The sequence below is a fragment of the Nuphar pumila genome, chromosome 13 (genome assembly GCF_984573655.1).
Source record: "Nuphar pumila chromosome 13, dmNupPumi1.hap1.1, whole genome shotgun sequence".
NCBI classification, from domain to species: Eukaryota; Viridiplantae; Streptophyta; class Magnoliopsida; order Nymphaeales; family Nymphaeaceae; genus Nuphar; species Nuphar pumila.
The window spans coordinates 20,082,797-20,098,921 of NC_143261.1; the positions used below are offsets into that span (position 1 = coordinate 20,082,797).

Sequence of the window (16,125 nt, forward strand, 5' to 3'; positions counted from 1 at the left end):
AGCATAATAGGATTAAAAAAACTATAAAAAAGTAACAAAAAAACTGATTATATAACTGAGAAACTAAGAAAATTAATTATATAATTGAGAATTAAAAAAACTATAAAAAAAACTGATTATATAACTATGTAGCTTTAAAAAAATTATAAAATTCTTCTTTTGTGAAAAAAACTACACAGCATAACATGATTAAAAAAACTATAAAAAAGTAGCAAAAAAACTGATTATACAATTGAGAAACTAAGAAAACTAATTATATAATTAAGAATTAAAAAAAACTATAAAAAAGTAAAAAAAAAACTGATTATATAACCATGTAGCTTTGAAAAAATCATAACATTCTTCTTCATGCCTTACCCTGGCGCCTTGAGGCCCAGAGGGCCTCGCCTCAAGGCGAGGCACAGAGGGCCTCGTGATACGTCCCAGCATTATGCACCATGTGTCATGCAACACGCGACAGCGGTTATCGTGTGTCGCATGCGCCTCTGTAGCACGACTATGGTTGCCACGCCGCACGCGCCTCTGCAGCATGCGATAACAGTTGCTGCGCTAGTAAACACACTCTTCCTTCGATGGCGTTCTTCCTTCCCAAGCTGCATCCTTCAGTCAAGAGGCAACATTTGGTGTCATTAGGACAAAGGAGGAGGATGGATGATCATGACAAATCAGATTGGCGAAGAGGGTGATGAGTGTCGAACTTTTGAGGACAAAAGAATGGAAGCATGGTGGATTGATACGTCCCAACCAACCACACCATTGCTGTCACATTCAAATACTTGGTGCACCCACAAGAACGTTGAAACGGTTGCCGCACAACACAAGATATGCGTGCGGAAGGGCATGCCATGCGGAATGAGTCACATGTGTGCGAACGGTTACCGGGCCACACATGCCATGTTGACACAAACGGCTTCAACGCCGCATGCCACGTACGTGCTGGCAGTTGCCGCATGCCATGTAGCCATGCACACAATGGTAGTGCTGCATGCAACATGCGCGTATCGCGGTCGGGCGGCCGTCGTAGTGCCACGCATGCCGCGCACAACGTGCACGACAGTTGCTGCGCGTAACGCGGGTGGGTGCACTACCGCGCGCCATGCACACTAGGTGCACGACAGTTGCTACACGATGTGCGTGCTTGCCGCCCACCACGCGGACGACAGTTGCCGCGCGACGTGCGCGCTAGCTACAGCGGCATGCGGGTGGGCGATTGCTGCACAACATGCACGCGAGCGGTTGCTGCCCACAACGTGCATGCCTATCGCAGCGCCATGTGCGCGTAGGCAGTTGCTGCGCCATGTGAGTCTGTCAGCCTTTATTTCCCGCCCCTTTCTCTCTTGTACATCTGTAATGAAAATAGTAGAAGCACCAATAATCCAAAGAACTCTTAAAAAGAGTCAAACAAAGAGCCAAGAACACAAGCATGTAAAGTGCACAAATAGTCCACTAAAGGGTAAAGTGCCTAAAAGGAAAAAATATATTAAAGTGAGAGAGACAAAGTGGGCTGAAAAACCCTTACAACTCAAGAGGGAGAGCCCTCTTTTTATAGAGGAGAAAAGTAGGAGAGAGAGGGACCACTTGGGGCTCCCTTCTAGTCGTTGGGAGCCCCAACGACTAGAAGGTGGGGCCCCTAGTGGTCCTATTACAAGGATTAAAAATAAAAAGAAAAAAGAAAGATAAAAATAAAAATAAAAAAGAAAAACCTAAAAGTAAAAATATATAGAATAATTACAAAAATACCCCTATCAGGTATTTGAATGTACAATGATAAATAAAGAATATATATATATATATTTATTTATTTATATATACACATTTTAATACACCTCCTCTAACTTTACGGGGAGAAGACCGAAAGCTTGCTAAGAAGAAACATAAAACGCAAAGTTGAAAGTGCTTTGGTGAAGAAGATAGCCAACTGATATTCTGAAGTAACATATGGTAGTGTGATAGTTCCTCTGAGAATTTCGTCTCGAATATAGTGGCAATCCATTTCAATATGCTTGGTATGCTCGTGAAATGTATGATTGCTTGCGATGTAAATCACACTCTTGTTAAAAGGGATATTATTTTCATTTCTTCTAGTATAAACTTGTGTGTGACTTGTTATATTGTCATTTAGGCTTTCATGTAGATCATGTTGCTCATCATTTTGAGGTTCAATATGATTCTCAATGATAGTTTCAGGAGGCTCTATAGATTCAACATGATTGTCTATGCATTTTTCTTGAGGTAACAAGTTAAACAAAAAAAATAATCAACATTTTCATTTAGGTTATGCGAAAAGCCATTTTATTCTTCTAGAAAAGTGACATATTTTGAGATATAAAGTTTGTTATTTAATAGTTCAAAACAATGATAACCTTTTTGTTTTTTGCCACATCCTAAGAAAATACATTCAATTCCCCTTGAAGAAAGTTTATCGTTTTTGTGAGTTAGAACAAAACACTTACATAAAAAAACTCTCAGTCTTTTATAGTCGGGAGACATATTGTAAAGTTTTTCAAACAGAGAAAGATTTTTCAAGGAAGATGAGAGTGTTCTATTAATTAAATATGTTGAAGTCAGAACAACTTCGTCCCAAAAGGATTTTGGAATATTTTTGAAAATTAATAGAGTTCTTGTTGTCTCTATTATGTGTCTATGCTTTCTTTCCGCAAGACCATTTTGTTGGAAAGTGTTTGGACAAGAACGTTGATGAAATTTTTTATTTTCTTTTAAATAGCTTTGAAAATCATTGGACATGTATTCACCTCCCGAGTCAGATTTAAGAATGGGCAGGTTTCCTAAAAATTGATTTTTAACCATTGCATGGAATTCTTTGAAAAAAGAGAAAACTTTAGATTTACGATTTAGGAAGTAAATCCATGTAAATCAAGTGAAATCGTCAACAAAGACATCATAATATGAGAAGCCTCCTTTAGATACAATAGGAGAGGGACCCCATACATTGGAATGAACAAGTTTGAATGGTCGTGTGTGAACATAATTTCTTTGAGGAAATGGAATAGCTTTAGATTTCCCAAAAATGCAATCTTTACACGTCATGTGTTTGTCTTTACAATTATTGTCCAAAAAAGAAAAAAGAGACATATTTAAAAAGTTTGGATTATCAAGTCTCTTATGCCAAACTTCAATACTTTTGACATTTACAAAATTATAAAATGACTTGGATGAAAGAGTCAAAAAATTCATAAAATAAAGATCGCCCTTCCTATGGCCTTGCCCAATCAGCTTCCCTGACTGGAGATCCTGCACGGTGCAATCCTTAGGTGAGAAAGAGACTTGGCAACCACGATCGGTAATTTGAGAGACCGAAAAAAGATTTAAGTTAACTTTTAGAACAACTCTTACTTTAGGGACAAAATTTTTTTGAGAGGATTTCAAGTCAAGTGTTTCAATACTTTCAATTTTTAAAGATGTCCCATCGACCGTTGAAACATACAAAGATATAGGGTCAGAAAAAACATTTGAAAGAGAATTTTTATGAGATGTCATATGAAAAGAAGCACCAGAGTCTAGTATCCACATACCTGTAGGTGATGATGAATAGGCTATGGCAGCTCCAAAAGTTGATGTTGAAGAAGTCTTGAGAAGATGTTGGAGGACTTCAAAAATTTGGCAAAAAGTTTCTTTGATACCTCCTCCATTAATATCTTCTTCTTCCTTCTTTGGAGTGTTTTCTCCAACCGCGGACACCTTTCCTTTAAGCTTTGGGCAAACCGGCTTAATATGCCCCGGTTCATTACAATAGTGTCAAATCACTCCCTTTCTATACCTATTATTTTTGAAAAAATGGGGCGGTCTATATGCTTTTATATTTGTTCTTGGCCTAGTAACGGCCAAAATTTTATCATTCTTAAAGCTTATGCCAAGACGAGTTTTCGCTTGGCATACTTCGACAAGAGCATCTTCAATAGGTAAGGCTTTACTTTTATGAAGAAGAGATGCCCTAACTTGTTCAAATTTGAGCCTAAGCATATGAAGAAATTAAAAGAAATGCTCTTTTTTAATTTGTTCTCTTCTAAGTTGAATATTTTCCGAAGCCACCCACTTGGGCTCAAGAAGAGTGAGTTCATCCCAAAGAGGGGTTAAAGCACTAAAATAATCACACACTCATGTCTGATTGTCTAGTAGATCCAATCTTTTCTTGACAAAAAAATTATCTAGCTAAATCTTTTTTGGTATACATACCCTTAAGGAAGAACCATGCTTCATTGGCTCTCCTAAATTTCGCAATGTTGGCACAATTTTTAATATCAACATTGTTCATGAACCATGCTAAAATTTTGGCATGGTTACTTTCCCAATCTTCTACCTTGGACTGATGCTAATCAATGACTTTGATGCGGTCATCGCCATCTAGAGCTCTCTCAACACCTCCTTCAATTTTAGTGAGCTTTAAGGTGGGTTCAAGAATGACGCCCATCACAAAACCCCACAACTTCTTACCTCTTTAGATGATTTTCCATAGCCGATGCCCACATAAGATAGTTTGCGCCATTGAGCTTGAAGGAGAGCTCAACTCTTGATTCATGCTCCATTGATGACGGGAAGGATAGAATGTGAAGAGCTCTAAAGATCTTTCAAGAATATTGAAAACCTTGCTCTGATACCATATAATGAAAACAACGGAAACACCAATAACCCAAAGAACTCTTAAAAAGAGTCAAACAAAGAGCCAAGAACACAAGCACATAAAGTGCACAAATAACCCACTAAGGGGTAAAATGCCTAAAAGGCAAAAAATATATTGAAGAGAGAGACAAAGTGGGCTAAAAAACCCTTACAACTCAAGAGGGAGAGCCCTCTTTTTATAGAGGAGAAAAGTAGGAGAAAGAGGGACCACTTGGGGCTCCCTTCTAGTCATTGGGAGCCCCAACGACTAGAAGGTGGGGCCCCTAGTGGTCCTATTACAAGGGTTAAAAATAAAAAGAAAAGAAAGATAAAAAGAAAATAATAAAGAAAAACCTAAAAGTAAAAATATACAGAATAATTACAAAAATACTCCTATCAGGTATTTGAATGTACAATGAGAAATAAAGAAAATATATGTATATATATACATATATGTATGTATATATATAAGTATATGTATGCATATATATTTATATATACACATTTTAATAACGCCCACTAGGGCAGTTATGCTTTGTTTTTTAATTTCCTCCAAGGCTTGGCTTGAGTCTACATACTCCCTCTCCTTTTCCCCTCTGTTGAAGAGAGGCTTTTCATCACAAGGCCGTGAGATCCTTCTCACTGTGCCATTTCGGTTCACGCAAGTGTTGCAAAACACTTGGGTCTGCTTGGGCCATTAACAACGAGTGATCAACAATGTTGGTGAAGTAGGCGCACGCCCGGCTAGCCAAGGAACCGGCCATCGGTCTAGGGATTTCTTCTACCTCCTTCACCCAAGGAGGTTTACAACATCAGGCTGATCTCCAACGTGGTTCATGCTTTCGAAGCTCTTCTTTCAACCACATACGAGTTTCAACTTCTTCAAGTTGGGTTTGTACATCTTGCGTAGCGGTCATCGTTTCCACGAAATCCTTTACGCAAGTAACTCAATATTTTCCAAGTTGGTCCTACCGACTCTTCTCCGTTAGCGTACGGTTGCGCCCCAGTGCCGACGCTACAACAGAGTCACATGGCATGTTGCTGGAGGACTTTCCCTTGGACTGGACAAATGCGGGTCACCCACGACTCCCTGGCCTTTGGAGGCCCCATACTATGCAGTCTTGTTCATCCCATGCAGTTCCATGCACCTGTTGCAGTGCACTGCACCCGAGAGCTGCACATGCACCTCGCACCAGCCGCTGTCGTGCTGCATTTTGCGCTGTGCCCTTGCAGGCACTCGCTCGCCCTGCGCCTTGCACAACCTGCTCCTTGCAAGCCCTGCAGCCTGCGCCACACTTGGCGGCAGTCCCTGCAGCCCGCATTGCTGCAGAGTGCAGCAAGGTCTGCAACAACCTACACACTGTTGCAGTGTGCAACGGGCCTGCACTCCAGCCTGTGCACTACGAGTCACAACCTCCCCTTATCTGTGCTCTCCTTTCCAAACTGTGCGTGCGTTTTACTTCATATTTGATAAGCGCATCTATGATTAAGTGAAGCACCTGCGTGTGCAAGGGTTTGCTCTTCTGAGCTTGTAATCTGGGTCTGCGTGCTTGTGTAAACAACCTTGTATCCTAGCCGTGCGCTAGACGAAACCCCAACTCAACCTTTGATCTTTACTTGTGTGTGTTCTTGACGTATCGAGGCCGAAAATGAACTCGGTCACCTGTTTGCTGCCTTAGAATTCATTACCACGCAAAACTCTGCAGAAGAAATGTATCCATCACCTTACGCCTGGAAAAGAGCCGTACCACTCGCCTCAAGGCACACTTTTAACCAACGTTATCGAAAGCATCGATATAGTAGGGGAAGTGCGCTTCCCTGATATGCGTTTTGGAAGTGCGAAACGTGGCGCTTCCAAAATGCATGGAGAAGCACACATTTCAATGGGGAAGCGTGTACCCCTTCAATGGGGTGCACATACCCCATTAAAGGGGTACGCGCACTCCCATTAAAGGGGTATGAAGGGGGCAATTTTATAGGTTTATCTTTTTTTAAACCTTTTTTCCAAAAAAACCTAAAAGAACAAGTTTTTTTAAAAGGGCAAAATAAAGATTTTGAAAAACCCATGAAAACAAAACCCCAAAGGGCTTTAGGGTTTTTTTTCACGCAGCTCAATCTGAGTCTCCTCCCTTCTTCTCTCCTTTCTCTGGCAACCAATCGGCGGAATCCAGAATCCGGCAACCTCCACCGACCGACGATGAATCCATTCAGGTACGTACTCTCCTCTCTCCGTATCTCCCACAACTTCTCCTCTTTCCATCTCTTATCTCCATCTTTGTTCTCCCTTTCGTACCCCTTTAATGGAGCTCCAATAGTCTGGTAGGAGCAGCTAGTGCAAGTCACCTTGTGTTGGGACGTTGCAGGTTCAAAATCTAGTGGTATAGTTGTATGACTGGTAGGGATCTGACTAACCCTATCTTGCCTCTCAAAAAAAGTACCAACAGTGGCTCTGCGTGGTTGGTGTGAGCTGTCAGTACATGTCTCTTTGTGGTGGAAAGTTGCTGGTTCAAAACCCAGTGGTACTTTGAAGTTCAAAATATTTTCTGTTTTAATATTTGGGTTTATTACATGTTGGATGTTAATATTGGTCATAAAAGAAGGTATAAGACACACCAGTAGCACCAACCCTTCCTGTTCGGTCAATCCGATGAACATAATCCTCTACCAACAACATCTTTGGCAACTAATACCGGAGATCTACCAGCACAGAACTCATTTAGCACCCAATGTCTCTCACCTTGAGACTTATCTCCATGAATAGCAGTTGCACGAAAGTCTCGTCCAATGCTACGAGCAAGCTGGTCACATAACCTCTTTGTTGAAAAGAAGATTATGTTTTCTGTCTAATTGCTTTATTTATCTTTATTTATTATTTTGTTGAGAAATATATGTCTTGAGTCTTGTCCTTAGAATGCAAAACATACTAATGCATGTTATACTTTCATGATCAATGTTGTGTCTATTAATATGTTTTTTGTTCAGGAATTAACGTGTGATTTTTGTAATCTATAACTTCCTAATGGATCTGTTTCTTGTTTGATAATTTAGCTTAGATTTATATATTTTACCTTTGACTAATAACATAGTTTCAACTTTCATCAGCCTTTTACAAGTCCAATCCTCTCTCTCTTAGATAAAAAAATCATTTTTTATTCATTTTTTGTGAATTTATGCACATATTTTTTGCTACTATATACTATATACTATATATTAATGCGCATACATTTGCGTATATAAGCAATGATTTGTGTTCTTTACTCTCTATCCTTTGCTGTTAATAATAGCTTTTTTAAAGTGTTCTAAAATGATTCCTATACTTTTATGATGCAGGTATATTTGCCTGTTCTTTGCTTCATTAATGACTATCACAAGCTATGATGACGATAATTATGATGACGATGATGATTCTTTGTATAATTTGAAGCATGAATCATCTAGTGGTGTTGAAAATGACAAATTTGAAGCATGAATCGTCTAGTGGTGTTGAAAATGACAATGCAAGAAAGGGCAAAAGGTCTTCTGATTGTCCATATCAGTTTGAGGACAGAAACAAAAGTTATTTTGATGAGGAAGATGAAGAAGAATATGACTTAGATGACTACTATTCCGAAGATGACCAAGATGATGAATCACCTAGCATGCATAAAACAACAGTGCTATGACGCCATGTATTGAAACAAAAAAAGAGTGGGCAAGGAAAGCAAGGTGAAACCCATGTTTTTATATGCAGTCACTGCAAAAATATTTATCATGGGTCATATACTCGAGTTTTTGCACATCTCATGGAATCTCCAAAGAGACAAAATGTCAGGATTGCCTTTTATCCTGTAGTTGCAAAAAATGCAGAATTGACAAGAAAAATTAACAGGAAAGTTCGACGAGTGGAGGTTTCATCAAGTGCATTTGAGTTGAGAAGATCAAGAATTGATAAACCAAAAAAGCCTATTAGTATGACTACATCATCTAGTAAAAGCCAAAAAATAATTGATATTCGTGATACCTTTAAAAAGGTAGAAAGAGATGATGTAGATCACAAAATTATCAGTTTTTTGTGTGCAAATGACATACCTTTCAAGGTGCTTCGATCACCATATTGGGAAGAGACGATATCTACAGTTAGTAAAGTGCCTGGATATAAACCCCCATCATATGAAAACGCGCGAATAACGTTGCTTGACAGTGAGAAGGAGTGTGTTCACAGGGAGTTAAATGAATTTTGAATTTTTTTTAGGAGTTTGGAGTTTTCATTGTCTCAGACGGTTGGACAAATATCAAGAACAAACACTTGATAAATATACTTGCAACAAACTGTTTTGGCTCGATGTTCTTATATGCAAGCGATTTTTCTAAAGTGCAACAGTCAGCTGCAAACATTGTCGAGTTTTTGAAGACGGGATTTAAATTTGTGGGGCTTTCTAATGTAGTGCAAATGATTACAGACAATGCAACAAATTGCAAGTTAACATGTGAAGAATTATAACAAATGTATAAGTATATTTTTTGGTCATCTTGTGTTGTGCCCACACTTAATTTAATCTTTAAGGATTTGGCACATGAGTTTCATTAGTTGGGAGAAACATATTTGCAGAGTAAAGAAATTGTGAAGTATATCACAAATCATTCAAAAACACTAGCAATCTTTAGAAGCAATAAAAAATTAGAGCTAATAAAGATTACAAAAATAAGGTTTGCTTTACATTATACTACTTTGAAGCGCTTGCTTGATGTGACCCATCCCCTGAGGGAGTATTTTATTCTAAATGAATACACTGTCGCCTCTTGTATTGCTAGATCCATTGTAGGAGCAAACCAAGATTAAGACCAACATCATTCAAATGTTACTATCCTTTTATGGCCTTAGCAACGAAGACCCCTACCACCATCTTGATGAGTTCCTCAAGATCTGCTCTACGATGCAGATCAATAATTTTAGGGATGATACGTTCAAGTTAACATTATTTTTTTCCCTTAAAGACAAAGCCAAGTATTGGCTGAAGGCTCTAGATACAGTTCAAATTACCACTTGGGAATGCATGCAAAGAGAGTTCCTCAAGAAATACTTCTCGATTGATAAAATGAACCAATATAAAAAAGCTATCACCATCTTTTCGCAAATTAAGGAAGAAATATTTTATGAGACATGGGAGAGGATGAAAGATCTTCTCCAGAAGTGTCTCCACCACCAGGTGCCCCGTTGGCAACTGGTGTAATATTTTTATGACGAGTTGACCGAGAAGCACCGTCAAATGGTCGATGCAACATGCGGGGGCACTTTCATGCTAAAGAGTGAGGATGAGGCATGTGCCCTTTTTGAGATCTTGAGAGAGAATTCGATGTATCACACTTCATCTTCACGATCTAAGAGGGATACACCTGTCCCTATTGGAGCTAAGAAGGCTGGTATCTTCGAATTAGGGACAAACCATGAGTTGCATAATAAGGTCGACCTACTGACCCAGAAATTGGATCAGCTGTTGTCGAATCCCTCCCCAGCTATGCAGGTGTGTGTGTTGTGTGCTAGCCTAGTACACCATGCCTTTGACTGTCTCGTAGTGCCACAATACCCTGAGTTTGTCTAGGAGCAAGCTCAGATGATGCAAAGTTTCGCCAAGCTCACACCCAACCCATTTTTCAACACCTATAACCCGAATTGGCGAAACCATATCAATTTCTCATGGAGAAGTCCACAAGTCCAACCCCCCATCCCTTCTCAAAACCAACCTAGGTAAGGCGGTTATGCGATTGGTTTCTAGAGATCCAGCTACCCCCTAGATCAGCCTTCCTATAGTCAGCCTTCATCCCAGGAGCCTGTTTCTAGCCAGTCTTTCGAGGACAAGATGTTGTAGGCCTTCTCGGACCTCAAGTCAAACCTACACTCTCATACACAGTCCATTGCAAAACTTGAGACACTGATGAGACAGCTTGCAAAGGCGGTTAGTAGGCGAAGCAAGGGGGTGTTACCTAGCCAGTCGTTGGTTAACCCTAGAGGTACGGAGTCGATGCATGCCCTGCACATGACAAACGCCCATCAAGAGCAGGCTCAAGCGATTATAACCCTTAAGAATGAGAAGCAATATAAAGCGAGAGAGGCTGCAGAAGAAAGTGAGAGACCTAGTGAAAAGCAGTCAGTCTTTACTGTCATACCTCAGAAGAGCGAGAAGGATTTTCCATCTGAGCCTTCAAAGTCCTATAACTCTAAAGCCCCCTTTCCTGAGGTGCTAGAGAGGCCAAAGTCATTTGGCAAGCAAGGGGTAAACATACAAGAGATGCTTAAAATTTTCAAGCACGTTCAGATAAACCTCCCCTTGCTAGATGTCATCCAGCAAGTCCCTGCATATGAAAAGTTTCTAAAGAAGCTTTGTACGTAGAAGAGGAAGTTGAGGTCTCATGTGCCGAAGAAGATTTATCTTACTGAGCAGGTGAGTGCGGTATTACAACACCAAACCCCACCAAAGCTCAAGGATCTAGGGACTCCTATTATTTTGTGTCATAAGAGATATCATTGTTGAGCGTACCTTACTCGACCTTGGAGCAAGTGTGAATATCTTGCAGAGTTTCTTTTATGACAAGTTCAGACTAAAGAAGATGAAGCTGACACCTATGACTCTACATTTGGAAGACAGATCGATCAAGGTCCTGAGAAGGATTCTTGAAGATGTTCTGGTCAAGGTGGAAGACTTTTACTTCCCTGTTGACTTTATCATCTTGGATATAGAGGGAGTGGATGATATGAGGCATACCCCAACATTTTAGGTCGCCCCTTCCTGGCCACCGCCAATGCATGCATCAATTGCTGCACAGGCGTAATGGGCATTTCATTCGGCAACAGGAAGATGAGGCTGAACATTTTCCATATTGCTATGGGCCCTGGGGCGATGATGTTTCTTTCGAGGTCGATCTCATTCAGGACCTTATAGAAGTGGAGCATGTTTGGACGTTGAGTGATCCACCTTAAGAGAAGGTTGATGAATCACTCGAGGGAGAGAGCCTTGAATTGATTGATAGATGGTCTGGTGAACTGAATTGAACATAGCACTTTGACCCACTCCCTGAGTTGACAGAGAAGCCTGCCCGACCTTCCATTGAGAGTCTGCCCGAACTTGAGTTAAAACCCTTATCAGCTTTGCTTAAGTATGCCTTTTTAGGCAAGGATCAGTCTCTCCCCATCATCATTTTCGCTGACTTGACTGACACTCAGAAGTGTCAGCTTCTTTAGGTTCTGCATGAGCATAAAGAGGCGATTAGATGGTCGGTGGCGGATCTAAAGGGGATAGATCCCTCCTTTTGCATGCATCAGATTATCATAGATGAGGGTGCCAAGCCCTCACGAGAGATGCAAATGAGGTTAAATTCCCATATGAAGGAAGTGGTGAAGAATGAGGTAGTCAAGTGGTTGGATACATGGTTCATTTATCCCATCTTCAATAGTCAGTGAGTGAGCCCCACCCAGGTTATCCCCAAGAAGTCTAGGCTCACTGTTACAGTTAACGAGAAAGGAGAAAGCGTCCCCATGAGAACTACCACGGGGTGACAAGTGTGCATCAATTACAGGAAGTTGGACAATGCAACTAGAAATGATCACTTTTCGTTGTCGTTCATCGATCATATTTTGAAGAAACTCGAAGGACAACATTATTTTTGCTTCTTGGATGGTTATTTAGGATATAATCAGGTGGCCGTTCAACTCGATGACCAGGAGAAGACGACATTCACCTGTTTATATGGCACCTTTGCATTTAGGAGAATGCTATTTGGGCTCTACAATGCTCTTACAACATTTTAACAGTGCATGATGACAATTTTCTCCTACATGGTTGATGACATTCTTGAGATATTCATGGATGACTTTTCGATGTATGGATTCTCATTTAACGATTGTCTCCAAAAGTTAGTGAGAGTGCTAAAATAATGCATGACGACAAATCTTGTGCTTAGCTGAGAGAAGAGCTATTTTATCGTACAATAGAGGCTTGTTTTTGGACATATTGTGTCCAAGAAAGGGATTAAGGTCAATAAGTCCAAAGTGGAGTTGATTGCCAAATTATCTCCACCGACCTCTGTGCGGTAGGTACGTTTATTCTTAGGGCATGTAGGTTTCTATCGGCAATTCAACAAGGATTTTAGCAAGATTTCTAGATCGTTATGCAACCTGCTCTCTAAAGACCAGCCATTTTGTTTTGATGATGCCTGTCCGAAGGCATTTCTATCTTTGAAGGAGGCCCTGACCACAACTCCCATCCTTCATTCCTTTAATTGGTCAGTGCCGTTTGAGATCATGTGTGATACTTTCAATTACGCAGTTGGAGCCATTCTTGGCCAGAAGATCGAACATAAGTCTTATGTCATTTATTATGCTAGCAGGACCCTCTTCGATGTTTAGATAAACTATACGACCACTAAGAAGGAACTGTTAGTAGTAGTATTTGCCCTTGAGAAGTTACATTCATATTTGTTGGACTCCAAAGTCATCATTTACTTCGATCATGCCGCTTTGCGATACTTGATGGTTAAAAAAGATGCTAAGCCGCGTCTCATCCGTTGGATCCTCTTGCTACAAAAATTTGATCTTGAGATTCGAGATAAGAGTGAATGTGAGAACCTTATAGCTGACCATCTGTCCAGACTGACGGTGGAAACATCCACTGATCAGGGACGAATTGATGATTCATTCCCAGATGAGCAACTTCTTCATGTCAAGCGTTTGCCCTGGTTTGCAGACATCATTAACTATCTGGTGACCGGTCAATTTCCTATACATTGGGCCAAGAATGAGTGAAATCATTTTCTGGCGCAAGTGAAACATTATTTTCGGGAGGATCCAAAGTTATTTCGAATATGTCTCGATCAGGTGAGTCAAAGGTGTGTCCCTGAGGAAGAGTACGATTCTATTCTGTCTTTCTATCATTCCCTAGCCTGTGGAGGCCACTTTTCCAGTTGGAAGACCGCTGTGAATGTTCTTAAATATGGATTTTGGTGCCCGACACTACATCAAGATGCTCATAATTTTTGTAGGAGATGCTTATGCTATCAGCAGACAGGGAGCATTTCCAAGCACGATATGATGCCCCTTCTTCTCATTCTTGTCATACAGATTTTTGATGTCTAGGGCATCAATATTATGGGTTCCTTCCAATTTTTGTTCGATTTTGTTTATATTTTAGTGATAATCGATTATGTTTCCAAGTGGGTCGAGGTCGTGGCCACTCAGACCAATGATCATAAGGAGGTGCTTCGATTTATCAAAAATAATATCTTTAGTCGATTTGGTGTCCCCAGAGCGATGATTAGTGATGGTGGTATGCACTTCAAGAATGTGCAGGTAGCTTCCTTACTTAGGAAGTATTCTGTACACCATTAGACTGCTACACCATACTATCCACAGATGAGTGGCCAGGTCGAGGTCTCCAACAAAGAGATTAAGCAGATTCTTGAAAAGATAGTCTGACCAGACCGAAGGACTGGTCCCAATGCCTTGACGATGCATTATGGGCATATCACATTACTTTTGAGACCCCGATTGGCATGTCCCCCTACCGTTTGGTTTTTGGAAAGCTATGTCATCTTTCTATGGAATTGGAGCATAGAGCGTATTGGGCAATCAAAAAGTTTAATTTTAATATGGCCCAAGCTGACGTAGAGAGGAGATTGCTATTGAGTGAGCTCGAGGAGTTGCAAAACGATGCGTATGAGAGCGCCAAAATATACAAGGCTCGAACCAAGCATTTTCATGACAAACACATTGTGCGAAAACAATTTGAGCCTGAGCAAAAAGTTTGGTTTTATAATTCGCGACTCCATCTCTTTCCAAGGAAGCTGAAGTCTAGATGGGATGTCCCGTTCATAGTCTAGAGAGTTTTTTCGCTTGGTGCTATTGAGATTTTGGACCCACGGACGGGCAACATGTTCAAGGTCAATGGGCAACAACTCAAGCCCTACATTTCAGATGCCATAGTTAGGACATCAAAGTCATTGACCTCGTTGATGTGTGAGGCAACAAACAGTGTTTGCATGTTGTATTTTTAAGGTTAGATTTCTTGGTTCTTTCGTAGTTTTCTTAGAATGCATTTGGTTATGTCTTTGTTCATGAGCATGAAGGTTAGATCATGTATGCATTGCATTTTGTGCATGTTTATGAGTTATCAACATTGAGACAGATAGAATATCTACAAAGCTAGTATAGAGCAGCATCAGGTAAGATTACACAGTATGGATTAGGTGACTTCTACCACTTTCCTCATATTTCTTCTGTTTCTCATGTGCATTCATATAGTTTCATGTAAGCATGGGGGAGTGCCACTGATGACAGTGTCATTCAAGCATGGGGGAGTGTGTAGTTTGCACACCCAAAGTTTTTCTATCTTGGTACTTTCACATTGATGAAAACTCATAAAAATTGGGCTTTTAAGGAATGCATTTGACCTTATATAAATGCTATACATAATCTAATATTTTTAGAGAATTTTTAAGCCCCATAATTTTTTTTTCTGATGCTAATCTAAAAAAACATAGTTATTTATGTGGATTTCAAAGAAATGACGATAGATGCATGTTAGAGTTTGTCAGACCGGTGCACGATCCACTTTGGGCAGCATTCACTTGCTCCTGAGAAGGGTCACCCTCACAAATAACTCCCTTCTCGCAGAAGCTCTAATTGGTAGCTTTCTTCAGCACAATGCTTCCTTGTTCCACCTTGGAGTAGAATGTGTCTGGTAGGACTGCAATCCTGCAAGAAGAGATCTGCTCCTCGAAGCTATGAGGAGGCACCATGTTGTACTTCTTCCAGGGCAGCTTCCATTTGAGGTAGCTTTCCACAAATTTAGACCTCATCCACCTCTTTGAGATAACACCGTTTTCAATCCATTTATCCAAAGAAAATTTTAGTTTTAGTTGGAATCAAAACCACATGAAAAGATGTATTAGGTCGGATGGATCAGGTGATATATCATAACAGGGAATGTAAATCTACCCAATAGAAAACCTCCCAAACCTACCCAATAAAAAACATTTATCGCCGTGTCTTTTTGAAATTTTCTATGCACTTGGTTTTATAGGATTCACTTGGAGCATTTGATTTGGATGCATAGATATCTTTTTATAAGGTTTCAAAAATTAATGGCCTATAATTTCATAATTTTTAGAGGCTTCAAATACCATTTTTTTATCCAAAATGCATGATCCAAGTATCAATTTCTACTAAATCAATCATGATGAAGGTCAGAATTTTGAAAAAACATCAAAAATAGGATACATATTTTTTTATTGGGTAGGTTTTCATTTAACTATAACAACATACATTTTATTGGGTTTTGAAATCACCACCGTACATTGTGCAAAGAGTGAGGCACACCATAAAGCGTTGATATCATCATTATACAAAGATGAAGTCATAGTCACCAAAAGCTTTTTGCTAAGTGAGAAAGCTGGAAACTCTTGGCTTCCTTGAAAGGAGGGGAAGCTTTGAGAAACAATTTTCTAAATATGAGAAACTAGATTATCTAACTCCGCCTG

The 16,125-nt window shown here is 40.0% G+C and overlaps 1 pseudogene; it reads right to left on the reverse strand.

Moving 5' to 3' along the window:
• Window positions 1-5,728: 5,728 nt before the first annotated feature.
• The window catches only part of LOC149818013 (putative flavin-containing monooxygenase 1), a 32,299-nt pseudogene continuing 21,902 nt past the window's right edge, over window positions 5,729-16,125 (reverse strand).